Raw genomic sequence first — 6,000 nt, forward strand, 5'->3', positions numbered from 1 at the left:
TTAACTAATGAAAAATTAAGTCCAATGCCTAATAGAATTTGGAATTAACTAATGGGAAATTATGGATTTTTTTTATAATATTTCATATGCTGCTACTCATATAATATTCCAATGCCCAATATTTCATCTGCTGCTGCTATGCACCTATGGGGGTCACAAAAATTTTCAAAAGGATAAATTTACAAACATATTGGGGTCAAGGTATGCCAAGGCCCCCACATTGGCTCCGCTAGTGCTAATAAGTCTATCATTTTGACAAAAAAATTTTTGCAAGGTTGTTCAATTTGCTTTCAAACTCCAACCCTCTTTATATCTCTAATTTAGGACAAGAATAAAGAATTAACTTTAGCAATACTTTTCTCATATCATAAGCAAAAAAAGTAAAAACTAAAATTAAATAGTTATCAAACGGGTGCAAAAATCCTTAAAATCAAGTGAATGTGTTCGAAGATCATAGAACTGACAAATTACGCCAAATCCTTAAAATATATGGAATCCTGGAGAACACCTGCTGCAGAGCCTACGTGATGTCTCTTGGGCCTCGTCTTTCCGTTAGGTTTCCCAGAAAATTAAAACCCACCGTATCGGTGAGAAACTCATAGGGAATTTGACAGGTTACTAGAATTTGGAAACAAATGTTCAAGGTTTTGGATGTGGTACATTTGGCCCCATATCCAGTTTCTGATAAAAGGCAAAAGATCAGGAAGGATATGGCAAAACATCACTAACAGTAGGTCATTATTCGGATCGGATATATGATGGCGTTATTCACATATTTTTTATTTTTAACTTTTCACACATTTTTTTGTTAATTTTTGTTATTTGATATTTTTCAATTCATTCGATATAAGATCTAGAAATTAAAAATATGTGTAGAAGAACAAAAGAGGTGTGTGGATATAGCACTACCCTTCATATATCATATAGTATTCATCACTAAGCATCATTATTGGCAGCGGTGTGTGGTATTTCATATTGTACGAAAAATTATCTTATGGTGACGGGGCCTCCTCAACAAGGCACCAAGGCCTCTGCTTGATGACACACATGGTAGCGTAGGCTATTTTAGTTGATCGAATTGTGGTTTTAAGTATGCGTGTGTAGATAATCGTGTTCAAGTGTTAATAAGTTAGTAAACTTATAATTGGAACTATTCATTTTTCACGTCCTCGCAAATTTCATTAAAATTGAAAATCATTTAGCCATTTGATTATTATCTTTAGGAACATTTCATTAGTTATTGACAACACAAGGTTGGTTCTTATTTTATTAGGTCGCACTTAGATAATTAAACGGTTTCTAACTTAAGTAAACTTTTGTTGGAAACATATTTCAATATGACCTAAAAAGGATAAGTTCAAATTATGAGATAGAGTATATATTAAAAAAATTAAAAATATTATGAGGTAGGGTATATATCTACATTGGTATACACAATTAAATTAGGCAAAATTGTAGTATAAATGTTGCCTGCTTAATTGTCTTATAGACAAAGTTTGTCACTCAATGAGTTAGGCAAACCAAGTAGGCAAAATTATATATATATATATATATGGGATATGATCATATTTTTACAAACATTTTTACACTTCTTTGTTGTGACAGCCCATCCCTAAAAATTATGGTTTTTATAATTTTAATACATGAAATTACGGAAATGCCATGTGGGCAAAGCATGATTTTCGAGGACGTATGTGATTCTCGTATATTTCGTCATGTTTCTTGACATATTCGGATAGAGATCGATCTTACGGACGCGTAGGCACAGGTAGAAGTGATTTTGGAGTTACGGTTAAAGTTTTATTGAGTTACGAACCCGAAGGTATTTGGAATGAAATACTATTTTAATTATTTTACACTATGTTTTTTTTTTTATTATTAAATGATTTATATGCCAAGAGTATGTGTGTGTGGCCAGGGGAGAGGAAAAACAGAAAAAGAAAGGAAACAAGAAAAAAATAGATGAGGGGGCTGCTGCCCAATCGGAGGAGAGGAAGAGAGGAGACTGACCAACCAGAGAGAAGAGAAAGGAGGTAAAGGAGGGAAGGTGAGAATGAGGGGAAAATCGGGTCTCGTCCTTGACCCGTGCGACCGGGCCGAGTATCAAGGCCAAATCTGTGCATTTTCCGGCTAATTTCCAGTGAATTGTGTTGAACTACTACCTGGAAATACCACCCTAACCCTCTCTCTTCCATTTCCATCCCAACATTTGAAGAATTTGGTGGTATTTTGGAGGAAAAATCGACGGTGGTCCGTGTGGGTGTATGACGACAAACCGTAAATATTGAAGCTAACCCAACCACTTACCACCACCCATAGGCTCCCCTCAACCTCAAGAACAAAGCCCAAGCAATGGTCGAGGCGTCAGAGTGAGTATGGAGGTTGAATTGAAGCACACCCTTTTCAAATTGGCCTTGGTCGCAGGTATAATGTTTGCTCTACTCTTTGAGATCTTCATTTCTGTAATTTTTGAGAATTTTTAGAAATAATCGAGTTTTGCGGCGAGCTAGGGCGGCCGACCGCCACCCGCTGCGGCTAGTGCGGCGGCGCACGGCCAAGGAGCCGACATGATTTTATTTTATGAAATTCGTTATTCTAATTATGCTTTTGAAACCTAATTGTTGTGGTTTGAATATTAGTACGGTTGTAGTATATGTTGGATTAAATAAATATATTCTTGTGGTTTGAACTTTGGAAATGTGAACTATGAATGGCTTGATCCTTGTTTAGGGTACGTAGGCAGTCTAACGAGACGTTAGATGCAGCCATACAATATTTGAGACAAAAGCCTTGTTTGGGAAATCGAGCAATGTGAAGGAAATTGGTGAAAATATGAGATTTAACCTTATGATTTAGTGATTGGATGTTGGTCATAAATCATTGTGTGAAGGATCGAGAAATTGAAGTAAAGAATCGTAAGTATTGATAGTTGGTTAAACTAGTGTTTAGTTGAGCTTGTCACCAATAATTATTCTCAAAAATAAATAGTTCGGGAGTAGGGCATTATAGATTGTGCATTTTACGCCACATTATTGATATATATATATATTTGGAAGCACTACGATATGGTTAAGTTTTGGATTGCATCAGGGCATGTCTATAAGTATATTATTGCGCATAATTATTATGAATGCTTTAAAGTACGAAGGTGAACGCATGATGCACATATAAGTTCAGGTGAGTATATGTTGTGAAATGTGGGATGCATGATTATGATTACATTTTATTTGGAACGATTGAGGGATGGCATGACTATATTTATCTTTTAAGCAACTCCGACACTGTTGTACAAGTTGCAATAGAGGCAACTCCGACATTATCGTACGAGTTGTCTATAAGTCGTACATGTCATATTAGATGCATTTAGAGCTCATAAACCTGCACCCCGGTGTTAGTGCTCTCGCCCGAGGACAGGGCCTAGCCTTCACGTGATCGTTCACCTCCCGCACCACATGCTCACCTTGGATTCAAGGTAGGTGCCAACCTGTCATACAGACCACATTAGGTGGTTTCGACTCGTAGGTGACTTGCGATACTTCGCACAGTTTTTACGTGATCGTAGCACTTAAGCGTAATTATTTACTCCCAGCATGTCGTACATACCACTAGAGGTGGTTCCGACTCCTATGTAGGGATATGTGATGAGCTATGGATTCAGCCGTTCAGGTCACAATAGGTGGATCCGACTGACATATTACTTCCAAAGATTTATTTCCCCTGTTTTACTTATTTTATTATATTGAGATATTTGGCATGGCATATATTTGGATATTCTTTTTCGATTATGGTTTCGATACAGGTATGTATTATACTTTATGGGAAATTATACAAGTTTTACGATTTTAGTAGCAAGTTTCTGTATCGACGAGAATTTGTGGCACTTCCCTGTATTGGTGGCTTCTTGTGATGGTATAATCTTTATCTTACCTTACCGTAGTTTTCTTATGCTCTGTATATCACGTGTGAATGGGTCCATACCCTTTCACCACGCACTCGTGTGTTTAGGCACTTTTAGATTTAAAATTTGTCCGTATTTTATACATTATCACACTTTATGGCTTCATCACCTTCTAGGTGTTGGCCAGCACGGCTCGATTCGGAGTCCTAGTGGACATTCCGGGTCGAGTTGTGTCATTTGTAGCCCTTAAATTTTATAACATCTAAGGGTTCTTATTTATTCATTAAATACTATGAATGCTTATGTTGATTTTAACTAATATTAAAGATAAAAATAAAATTGAAAAAACATAAAACCTAGAAGAAAATTTCAAATAAAATTAAAATAAAAAAGGAAGAAACCCTAATCGTGAAAATAAGAAATGAGGCTGCAACCTCTATCTCCGATCCACATGTCTACAACTTCCATGCTTGAACCTCCACTACATAAGCAAAACAAAACCCTAAAATCTATTATTGTTCATATATGTAGGGTAGTTAAATTAGCTTTTGGAATTTTTTTTAGTTTTGTCAATTCATGTATTTGATGATTTTTCTACCCTTTTAGTTTTTCAAATAAAAAAAAACCAACTATCTCAATACACTTTCCATATGTTTTGATTGTAAGTCGAATGTTGTGTTCCTGTAAGGCTTTTGATATTTTGGTACCTATAAGAATGTATGCTTTTGGTTCTAGATTGTAATTTAGATATTGATTTTCTTGCCTCGCTTCGTTTCCATTTTTCAACAATCTTTTTTTCTATTACGCAAGCAAATCTCCGATGTTTCTAGCGATCTTACTGTGGCAATAGGAGCATCAAGCTTTGCACTTATTTGGGTTAAAATTATGATTATTTGAACATTGCAGACCTCATCGACAAAGAAGAGATTTTTTTTTTTTTGTTATTAGGGTTCAATTTCTGATTATTTATTTATTTATTTTATTCTATTAGATATTTGTTTTTATTTGTATTAGTATTTTCCTTATTAATTATGATCTGCATCATCATTCAAGTCATTTAATGTTTAAAACTCTTCACATCACTCTTAATCTAGACCGTTGAATGTTATAAAATCTAAAGGCTATAAGGAAGCATAAAAATGTTTGTAAAAGTATTTGTTCCTTGATCCTATCCCTATATATATATATATATTTTTTTTTTTTTTTTTTTACTTATTTCGTTTATAACACCTACTTTGAGCTTTCAGTTTTGTCATTTTCCTCCACATAGAATATTTTACTATAAAAGGCAACATTACCTATTTTAGGAAAGTAGACCAAATTTGCAAACTCCATTTTCTTACCGTTGGAGTTGGCTTTTGTCTACATGGCTCATCAAAATGAGTTTGCCTACTGAAATTACCTGTGCGATTAGTAGTTGAGGGTGAGCATTTAGATTAGTTAAACCAAGTTGGGTCATGATAATTATTATTTTTAGAAACTATATTACTATATAATTGTTTGAGGGTCAACCTGCTAATCTTAAATACTGATTGCTATATATGCCTACCCCTCCACCAAAAAAAGTCAAAAAATGGAACTGTTGATCAAACGAGGAGACCAAGGTAGGACTGAGTTCAATTTCAGTCATTGAGTTTTTGTTTCTGTAGCATTTGGAGGACTTACCAGTTACCAATGCATTGAATAATTAAATTTGGAGTCTTTACAAAAATAAATAAACACAAAACGTATTGGCAAAGAATTGAACTGATGAAGTCCATGAAATTCTAGAACTTGTTCACATGTTAAATGAACTCACCTTGACCAAATTAAGCTAATATTATTGCAAACTTCCAAGGATTTTATGCTTTATTAATGGTAAATTTTAATTCAGTTTGTGGCTTCCTGAATTGTTACTACATGCTAATTAAACTAAACCCCAAGCTAACTAGGGTTACTCCTTAATCACCAGGGTTTAAGCCATAGTACAAATTACGCTAATATAGTCGATAATGATTGCTTTGGTGACGGAAGCACAATAATAAAAATTTAGAAAAAAAATAAAGTAATATTAACACTAGCTAATAGTACCATTAAAGCAAGAAAATAATGTGAGAGGGGAA

The sequence above is a fragment of the Malus domestica genome, chromosome 03 (genome assembly GCF_042453785.1).
Source record: "Malus domestica chromosome 03, GDT2T_hap1".
NCBI classification, from domain to species: Eukaryota; Viridiplantae; Streptophyta; class Magnoliopsida; order Rosales; family Rosaceae; genus Malus; species Malus domestica.